Source organism: Saccostrea echinata, unplaced genomic scaffold (genome assembly GCF_033153115.1).
Source record: "Saccostrea echinata isolate AGI-Se365-2 ecotype Australia unplaced genomic scaffold, CSIRO_AGI_Sech_v1 ptg000013l, whole genome shotgun sequence".
NCBI classification, from domain to species: Eukaryota; Metazoa; Mollusca; class Bivalvia; order Ostreida; family Ostreidae; genus Saccostrea; species Saccostrea echinata.
Window position 1 is genome coordinate 5847768 of NW_026889762.1, and position 10725 is coordinate 5858492.

Consider the following 10725-nt stretch of genomic DNA (forward strand, 5'->3'; position numbering starts at 1 on the left):
AGAGGCTAAAGAAGAACTTCGCTATTGTGATAATTTACAGGAAAGCATCTAACTCGATATCTACTATCACACCTCGTTCTCCCCAGGCCTAGGTTGGATTATATTTTCTGTTATAAAAACAAACCTTTCTTTACCTTATATAGCAATGGTTATCTGCAAATCTCTTTTTATACATTGATATTGATATTGTGAAAATTGAAACATAACTTTTCTGTTTACCATTTCTCCACATCCAAGTCACTTCGTAGCCACACTTCAGTGAATAATTTACCTGAATCATTAACAGTCTCACTGTAGTCTCACTAAATCTCGACAGAGCTACTTCAAATTCCTCGGTTATTATACCCCCCGCAAACGAAGTTTAAGGGGGGTATGTTGGAATCACCATGTCCGTCTGTCTGTCTGTCCGTCTGTCTGTAGACGAGATTTTGTCCAGAGCGTTTCTCGGAAACTATTGCATAGATTTGTCTGAAAATTTGTACACTTATTATTCACCATATGAAGGTGTGCGCCTGGTATTTTCATCATGATTGAATAATTTTTCTGCATTTTACTGGTGTTTTTTTTTTTCATTTTTTATTATGTGATTTTGTCTTGACATTTTCTCAAAGACTATTTCATAGAATTGTATGAAAATTTGTATACACATTATTTACCGTATGAAGATGTGCACCTGGTATTTTCAACATTATTTGATAATTTTTCTGCATTTTACAGGGTTTTTTCATTTCTATTGTTTTAGTCATTTTGGGTTTATTTCTAAGGTTTGAGACATAGAATCTAGAACATCTGTACAAAAAAGTGAACTACAGCTTAAAACTATTCATTAAAACAAAACAAAAAATCACGAAGTATAAAAAACATTTTTTACATTACACAGCAGATAGTGTAAATCCATTTGTCCCTTGGGAGTAATGAGTGGACATCATCCAGTTAAAGATAAATTAAGGAGTTCAGTGTGGGAAGTTGTTAGGGCATCTCTGATCAAGCAGGTGGTATATCTCCTGGGAATTTGAAGATCTCTGTTCTTTAATTCTCTTAATTGTAATTTATTGTCTGTCATAGTACATAGTTACTGGATGAACAGCCTTTTATTTTTAAAATGAATTTGGTATAAGGTTATCAAGATTAAATTCAATTTGTAATTAATTGATTTTTTTCAACAATCAATTTGCAGAGTGTCGTGTCTCAAAAAGATGGCAGATAGTTGCAATTTATTTTTTCAATGTATTAAAAAAAACAATGTAATTACATGTAATTACAATGTATTGGTATTGATCTTTTATAAGGTTGTTCCTTGGTTTCATTCATTAAAAAAATATAATGAGCAATTATTTTTTTAACTCTAAATGTTTATAAGAAAATTGTGAACACCTATTAGATCCATAAAATATTAGTGATTTGGCACCTCTGAAAAACCCAGCGGGGCGTATTTGTCCCTTTTGGACAGTTCTAGTTTTTATTTGCGGAACTCTGAAAATAAAAGGTTTGTATGGTTGACTATTTTCCCTATGATAGTACATGTATAAGGAATATCTATGAATATGAAGCAGAATGCAAGGTCCCAATAACATTCTTTTAAATTTTTTTTTGTGTGAAATCCTTATCATGTTGGTAGAATATAAACGATGACTCAAATTTAATTCACCGTGGTAAAACTGTGCATGTGTGAAGTACATGGAAATATCTATTCTACTGATAATTATATGTTGTCACTAAGAAGTTCAAGATAAAGAAAGGCTGTATATAGTGTGATTCAGGGATGTAACAAGATGTATTAAACTGTCCCAAAGAAGTAGGTATGGTCCTGGTTTTATTATGCCCTAAAATTTTAATGTTTTCAAAAAGTTTTGAAGTTAGCTTAATTATGAGTTGAGTATATGAGTGTGATAATTCATGAAGGAGGATCATTCTGAAAATATGACATCATTAATATAGTAAATTCCTAAGTTTTAAGGAGAAAAAGCTTCAAAATGACTTGTTTCAGGGGGATTTTCCTTGAGAAAATAGTGTCAACAGCTGTCGGCCACTTCAATATTGAAAATGAGTACAATTCCTTGAAGAACCATACTTCTCAAAATCTTTGTGTGCAATGCATATGGTCTATATTATCTGAAAGAAATTTCACTGAACATTGATTTTTTCTGCTGTAAGAAAATACGTGAAAATGCATAAGTTTGTGATGCCAAAATTAGGATTTAGGATATCGTATGAGAAGAAACAATTTCTTGGATCTTATTGCATGAAATTTTAACGAATCAGAAAGCATGAATTTTAATTTCTTAGATCACTTTCATATTTTAGAAAAATTCAGGGCCATATTTGTATTGAAACTACCTTGTTCTTTTGTGCCCTACAGTATATCCACATATTTCATAATAGTATAAAGTAGATGACTGTACATACATCTCAAGGTCATCACTTCGAAGTCCACAAGGTTTTGTTCTTTTAAATTGAACAGCTAATATGTAATCGTATTCAGTCTTCATGATAAAATCCTCAATTCTTTCTACCTTTTTTGCCAATACATGCAATTTTTTTAAAAGCACAAACTGTTTACTGAGTCTTGTATATCATTTTCATCTTCTTCTGTAGAACAAATTGACCAATATCAATCAAACTTTTCATGATTAGCATCGTTTTGTAGAGTTGAATGAGTTTGAACAAACGAAGAGCCAGACCCTCTTTGGAAGGCAGCATGGGTCTTATTATATTAATGTGTTTTTCTTTTGCTTAAAATTTAGACTACGTATAACAGTGAGTGAAAAAAAAGGGGGGGGGGGGTATTTCTAGTTATACTTTCAGTTCTTATTTGGATTTTAAGAAATACACAATTTTATTAATCATAAAAAATTTCATAATTTTTTTTGGGGGTGGGGGAGGGGGGCATCAAAAATCATTTGATAAGGATAAAAGATTAAAATAGAACCTGCAGTACTCTTTTGTGTGACAACAAAGGATAACTAGATCTCATAAGATCGTTAAGTAAGTTCATTTTTCTTCATTTGCTCAGCTCAAGACAAATGCTAGTATTATACACATTATTCTGATCTAGAATCTGAAGAAGAGGACGAAGACATGTGTTTTGGTCTTTTTGATGCATGTATGTATGTATGTATGTATGTATGTATGTATGTATGTATGTAAGTGTGTATCTTTTGTATATTGTGATACATTTTGTAAGTTTTAAAATTTTCTAAAGAAATGAAATTTGATAGAAATATTCCAAAAGTTGAATTTCTTGTAGTTAACCATTTCTTTTTCTCTCCAGTTGAATTGCCAATGAAAAAAGCACCACCTAGAGAAGTAAGTACTGGGTTATGAAACAAAATATACTGAACAGTAAATATATTAGGCTGTGTATTCTATTCAGTGTTTTCGGCAAAATCAGGTGCAGCTAAATCAACTACAATGCTATATCTTATATTTGAATACATGTACATGCCCCTCGATTAAATATACACTAACTTTCTGATAAAATAATTTTCTCCAAATATTTTTCAAACTAAATATAATACATTTACATTATCCTCATGTGAAAGTTTTCTCAATAATTTTATTATAAATTGGACACTGTTTATTAATATACACTGCAGCTGGTTATGAGAACTTGTGCAGCATGTTTGAATGTATAATATGGAAATAAGAGGGAGATACAGTCTCTCGGCAAATTATCTGCTTTTTCTAAACTTTTAAAAGGATTATCCTATTATATTTAGATTTGATGTGTTGTTTTGAAAGAGAGTAAGACATGTTTTGATACGAACTTCTATCATCCTAACATTCTTCTTGATTCTGTATGTCATCTGGTTAAGAGCTGGGGTGAAGGGGTATAATCCTATGTAAGAATGAATTGATAAAGAGGGGTAACTTTCCTGAAAACATTTTTATCTGTCATATTAAGGTTTTGAATGAACACCTCTGTCTCAAAGAGATTTTTTGTTCTACCAAGCAGATATTTCAACCTTTAAAGTGCGTAATCGGAATATGTGGCATTTGCTACCTTGAATTAAATATTTGTTGTTAAAATTCTAACTTTTTTGAAAGCTTCTATATTGCAATAATGTGAGAAGAAATATAAATTAAAAAAAAGCTTTGTACTTTACGTTTTTGTTTTAGTAAATGTGAATGTTGACTTGTGTGCAATATAAAATCTTTTCTCAATTCAACCTAACTGCTGCTCAATGGTAGTATCAGCGGTTATTTATAGTAAATTTTAAAAGTGTGAGAGATTATGATCTATGTTTTGTTAAATACAACGGTTGTCCCAGGAAAAAAAATACAAGAACTTTTTACATACGAGGACCGTTCAAAAATTACGCGGACTCGGGTAATATTTACTCTTACAGACGTCATATATCAATAAAACTTTACAGAGATATATTTCTTTATATCTCAAATTAATTTATTGTATTATTTTTGATTATTAATAAATTTTTCTCGAAAATATTGCTGTTATGATATTGCGGAAGTTGATGTACGGAGCACGGCAACAATTTTGAAAAACAAATTTAAGGAATCAATAATTTTACTCATTTATTTCCAATAATTCGCGGGAAAAATCACCAATTTTCTCTGCAGTTTCTTTTCATTGTTACGTCACTTTTTTACAGGTTTAAATTTTTGACGTAATATTTGGAGTAGTTATAGAAATATTAAATTTTTTTCTCTGGAGTGTTCCTTTCAAGAACAGCTGAAACAATGACGTCAAGTGACGTTACGGAGCATCGCACGTTCATAAAATTTTGCGTAGCGCTCGGGAAATCACCAACAGAGACACAAAAGATGCTTGATCAGGCGGACATTAAACCATCGGTATGCCGAACACTTGTCTTCAAGTGGCACAAAAGATTTTCAGACGGTAGGACATCCGTGGAAAATCTTCTCCCCCACAAAAAGCGAAAGTCCGCCAATCGTCCAGGAAAAACATGTTTATTTTCTTTATGGACATCCAAGGCATGCTATTGATCCACGCTGTTCCTGCACATCAAACTGTTAACGCAGATTATTATTCGAAGGTCAGTTTTTTAACACAGATAAAACACTTAATATACATTATGTAGATGTATAAGATAAAACTTGGGTTGAAAAGGTGTATTTTGAAATTGCAATTTTAAAGAACAGGAATTTATTTATTTAGCTATTTATTTATTTAATTTTATAAAAAAAATTTCATGTTGGAGGTAAATTTCCTTTTTTAAAAAAATCTTAATGAACCCGATATTTAATTTTCCAGGTTATCAGACGAGATCTCCTTCATGCCGTAAGGAAAAAACGACCAAGTACATGTACAAACTTGGCAGAGATGATCTTACACCAGGATAATGCACCTGCACATCGAGCTGAAACAACAATTCTAGAGCTTGATCTTCTTGGACTCGAGAGAGTGGAACATGCACCTTACAGTCCTGATTTGGCACCAATGGACTTTAAAGTCTTCCCGACGGTGAAATCCCAGCTTCGCGGCAGGAAGTTTGACAATATTGACGAACTGAAGTATGCGACTCGATCTATAGTTTCTAAGTTGGACAAGAAATGGTATAGAGATGTCTACGATGAATGGATAAGGAGACACAAACTGTGCATCAAACACAAAGGGGAGTACTTTGAAAAGATGTGAGCGCACCTTTTTATGACGCCAATGACGTCGCAGATATCACGCGCCGACTGCGCCGTGACTTCAGGATATATGCTAATTCAGCACCCTCTACTGATGTCAATTTGCGATGTTTTGAAATGAAATTTTAAAAATTATATAAGTAAAGATTTCTTTATAATATGTGTGGTTTTTCATTTGTTTTTGTCGTCAAATATTTTTTCTATGCAACAAGTCCGCGTAATTTTTGAACGACCCTCGTATTTAATGAATTACCTTTAAGTAACCAAAATTATTCATTTTTTGGCACAATTTGGAAATGATATTTTCGTCATTTTATCTAAAAGCTGTAATGTCATACGCATTTACAAACAATATTTAAAGAATGTTAAATATCGGTGGTCGATGATAAAAGACCTGTAACAATTCAGACTAAGATTGTTAAAAAAATGTTTACAACTCATTTCGGACATTTTGAAAGAAAAAAATAGATAATCAGATTGATAATTGATTATTTAATATTTATTTTAAGGTGATTTAAATTGTAAACAATTATAAGTAAAACCAAGATTAAGTCTGAAACATCCCAAGTTAGTTGAATTGTCTTACTGTTTCATTGAGGAGTAGATTCACAGATACATTAGCAGATGATTTTTGCTTTCACATAATTATGAATAAATAAAATTTAAATTTCAGGGGAGAGAGCCACCTCCACCACCTCGTGGTCTACCACCTCGGACTGGGAGGGCTCTACCATCACCAACAGTTAGAGGACGCAGAGGTGAGGAAGGAAAAGTCTTAAAATGACCAGTTCTCTTCACTTGAGCAGTTGTCTTAGAATGAGCAGTTCTCTTCACTTGAGCAGTTGTCTTAAAATGAGCAATCACCTGAGTAGTTGTCTTAAAATGAGCATTGGTCTTATCCTGAGCAGTAATCTAGGCTGAGAAAATCATGCTACATGCACTCAGGTGCCCATCAAGGCCCGTGAGTAGCTGCAGATCTGTAGCTCACTGGTCTGAAAAAAATTACAATGGACGACCAGAGAGCTACAGTGCCATCCATTGAAAAAAGCGAGCTACAGATCTGCAGTTAGGCTCGTTCGCATTTTGTCAAAATTTCTTATTTCTTATATCAAAAGTATGAAAGACAAGTGTTGTAAAACTATCAAGTCTTGTATACATATAAACATAGGAACTACTGGTGAATCTGTAGAAAACGTTCCACATTTAATGCTTTTTAATTTGTTTACAGAATATTGAAATAAAAAAGTTCCTGTTTATAAAATATTCTAATCTTTTGGTCTTAGGGGACGGTGGTGGAACTGTGGAATCCTTTGAAGCAGAACCGAAGGGATCATATGAAAGTTTGTAATAGTGACTTTTACCGTGGTATACTGTATGTGTACTTAAAAAAGCGGGCTTCATATTTTAGAGGCTTTGGCGCACACAACGATGCGCTAATTCATGAATACCGCTAAGAAATAATTTATAGATACAATACACGATACGGAGATGTGTAGCGCTAATTCATGATTTTGCCAACAACTCCATACCCCTTGATTGCGCTAAATTTTAAATACGCCAATTTATATACACGTAAAGTATTACTTTTTAAGGTAAAAGAAATGTAAAACTTTTTATAGCACTTGCATTGCACACAAATTCTTTACTAAAATCTTTTGAAAATATCTTTTTAAACAGGACTACCGTGTTTTGAGTTGTTGACAAAAGAAGGTACCGATATGTATTATTTTGCTTCGTCTATTACTGTACATGTAACTACCCTGTTTACCTTTAAGGAAGAATTCAAATAGAAGTACACTGACTCTCAATTTTCTTGGTAATTTCTTAAAAGATTAGTAACAGATATAAATGTACAGTAAAAATCATTTGTAAGAAATCACATGTAAGAAATAACAGTTTTTAGGAAACTTTTACAAAGAGACTTTCCGTAATCACACCTTATTAATGTTATTGTAATTTGAAGTTTAATTGTAGAGTAGAACCAGTTTTATTACAACAGAAAATCGATATAGTCTGTTTATTTAAAATACCATGGCAGAACGTGATTTCATACCTTTTGTTTAAGAAAAAGGTGGAGGGGGTTTTAGGTGAATTTCGCTATAGTGATAATTTACAGTAAGGCATCTTGCCCGATACCGACATTTGCACCCTGTCCACCCCAGATCTTGGTTGGATTGTATTCTAATAACAAAAAATTCTACAATAACAAAATACTTCAATAACAAACCTTTACCTTATATGGCTATTGTTATTGCCTTAAATCTTTTTTAATTTATACATTTCCACTGTCATTGTGAAACGATGAAAACTGAAACGTAACGTAACTTTTCTGTTTACCCTATCTCCACATTCAAGTCACTGCCTATCCACATTACAGTGAATAATTTACCTGATCCACTAACAGTCTCGCTGTAGTTTCACTTAATCTCTACAGAGCTACCTCGAACTCCTCGGGTATTTTGATACCATAAGATAAAAGGTTCCGAACACGTTTGTATGGGTGAAAATAGTCACACAAGTACGAGGCAGAATGCAAAGTCCCAATAACTTTTCTCTTAACTTTGTTTTGGTATGAAATCCTTATCATGTTGGTAAAATATAAATGAAGATTGACTTAAATTCACCATGGTTGGTTTGTTTGTGTGTTGTATAACGTCCCTCTCGAGAATTTTTCATTCATATGGAGACGCCACCACTTGCTGGTGGAGAGCTGCAAATTTTGACCTATATTTGGCACTCAGGGACATTAAGCACAGAGGGATCTTTTTCGTGCCAGCACCTACTGCGACACAGGACCTCAGTTTATATGGTCTTATTGGAAGGACCGGTCTCCACGTCCCGCAGTGGTTTCGAACCCGCGACGTAAGGATCAACTCCTTACTCCGCGACTCTACAGTAGACGCTCTAACCACTGCGCCACACGGGCGACTTCACCATGGTAAAACTGTATGAAATACAAGAAAATACCTAGTACTGATAATTATGCTTCGTCACTTAGAAGTTCAAGATAAAGAAAGGCTGTATATAATGATTCAGGGATGCAACAAAAAGTATTTAGCTGTCCCAAATTTTGTTCCCTATCCACAGATTTAAAATACGTATTAAGTAGAAGATTGCACATACATCTCAAAGTCATCACTTCGACGTACTTAAGGTTTTGTTCTTTTAAAATGAACAGTTAATCTGTAATCTTACTCAGACTTCATGATAAAATTTTCAACTCTTACTACCTTTTTTACTAATTTTTTTTTTTTGAAATCATAAACAGTGTATTAAGTCTTATTTAACGTTTTTATCTTCCTCTGTAGAAGAAATCGACCAATATCAATTAAAATTGTCATATTATAGCATCGCTTTATATAGTTGATTCAGTTTGAACAAATGAAGAACCAGACCCTCTTTTGAAGCAGCAAGGGTCTTATTATATTAATTTGTTTTTTCTTTTGTTTTAAATTTAGACTGTGTAACAATGAGTGGAAAAGGAGGTGGTGGGGGAAATCTAGTCCTAGGCTCAGTTCTTTTTTTTTTTTTTTTTTTTTTTCATTTTAAGAAATGCACAATTTTATTGATCACAAATTTTCATTAAAAAAAGTTTTTATGGCATCAACAAGCATTTCATAAAAGAAAAATTTAAAAAGAACCTGCAGTACTCTTTTGTGTGGTAACTAAGGATAACTAGATCTCATAAGTTCGTTTATTAAAAAAAATTTCTCAGTTCGGAACAAATATACACATTATTCTGATTATTTTGATCTAGAATCTGAAGAAGAGGAAGAACTTGAAGACCAGTGGATGGGTCTTTTTGATGACGGTGGGTCAAGTACTTATCTATTGCATACTCTGGTCAGCTTTGAATTTTTATAATAATTATTATAATTGAATTTTAATTTACATGTAGTTAATTATTTTTCCCTTTCAGTTGAATTGCCAAAGGAAAAGGCACCACCTAGAGAAGTAAGTATTGGATTTTATTATGTTTTTTTATGAAACAAAATGTACTGTAAAAACAATACATTTGCCTGTGTATTCTATTTAGTATCTTTGGTGGAATGCATCTGCCACTCAATCAACTACAATGCTCTATTTTGCATATATAATATTATACATGTACATGCTCAAATCAGATACATTTTGCAGTAGTTATTTCACCCTTCGTTATATTTTTAAAGTTTCTTTTATCAGTTTATCAGTGTCTTATTTATTTCAGTCTTTAGTCCCGTAGGATTTATTATTTTGCCTGCTGCAGAAGATTCAAAGCCTTATATTTATCTGTCTCATTAAGATAATTTAACATATTCTCTGTCTGAAAGAGATTTTTTGGTTTTGTTGGTGACTGACATGTTATAAAATTCATCCTTTATTCTGGTTTAAGGTAGGCTGATTCTCAGTAATGTGTATTTACCCACGGTATTTCTTCAAAGTTGATCATTAGAATTAGTCATATCATATAGAGAAAATTATCAAATCTCAAAATATATTTTCAGGAAACGTGAATAAAACCACCTGCTATGCATTTTCTAATTGAAAATTGATCAACAAATATATTTTAAGATAAAAAAAACTATAGGTATCCAGGCATTTGGAGAAAATTGCATGTTTTTGTACTTACATGATTGGTATTTTAGTTCTTCTATTTACTTTAGTTATATATGATACAAAGTGTAAAAAAAACAAAAAAAAAAACTTTCGCTTTCATTGCAAGACATCACAGATCACTTAATTTCATATCATGCCAAAAAACATTGGCATCTAAGGCTAGATTAAAGAAATTCGATTTCTCTAAATACGTATTTATTTTTGTAGTTTTATGGGGTACAAATGTCAATTTTTTACAAGTTTGTTTCTAAGACTTCAAGGAACCTTGAATCATATTGAGATGCATGAAATGAAAATTGTTGCATGAAAAAAATTCAATTTCAAGTTTCATTTTGAGACTTTTTAAATTAAATAACAATTTCAGGAGTTATCATTCCTGGCTGAGGGTAGGATATCCTTATATGCACATTTAATCAACACATTTTTTTTATATTTGCCTGATAAATATATAATGGATAGCCCGTATTTTTTTGTTTTTTAAGTGCGTAATAAAACCATAATTCTGTTTTA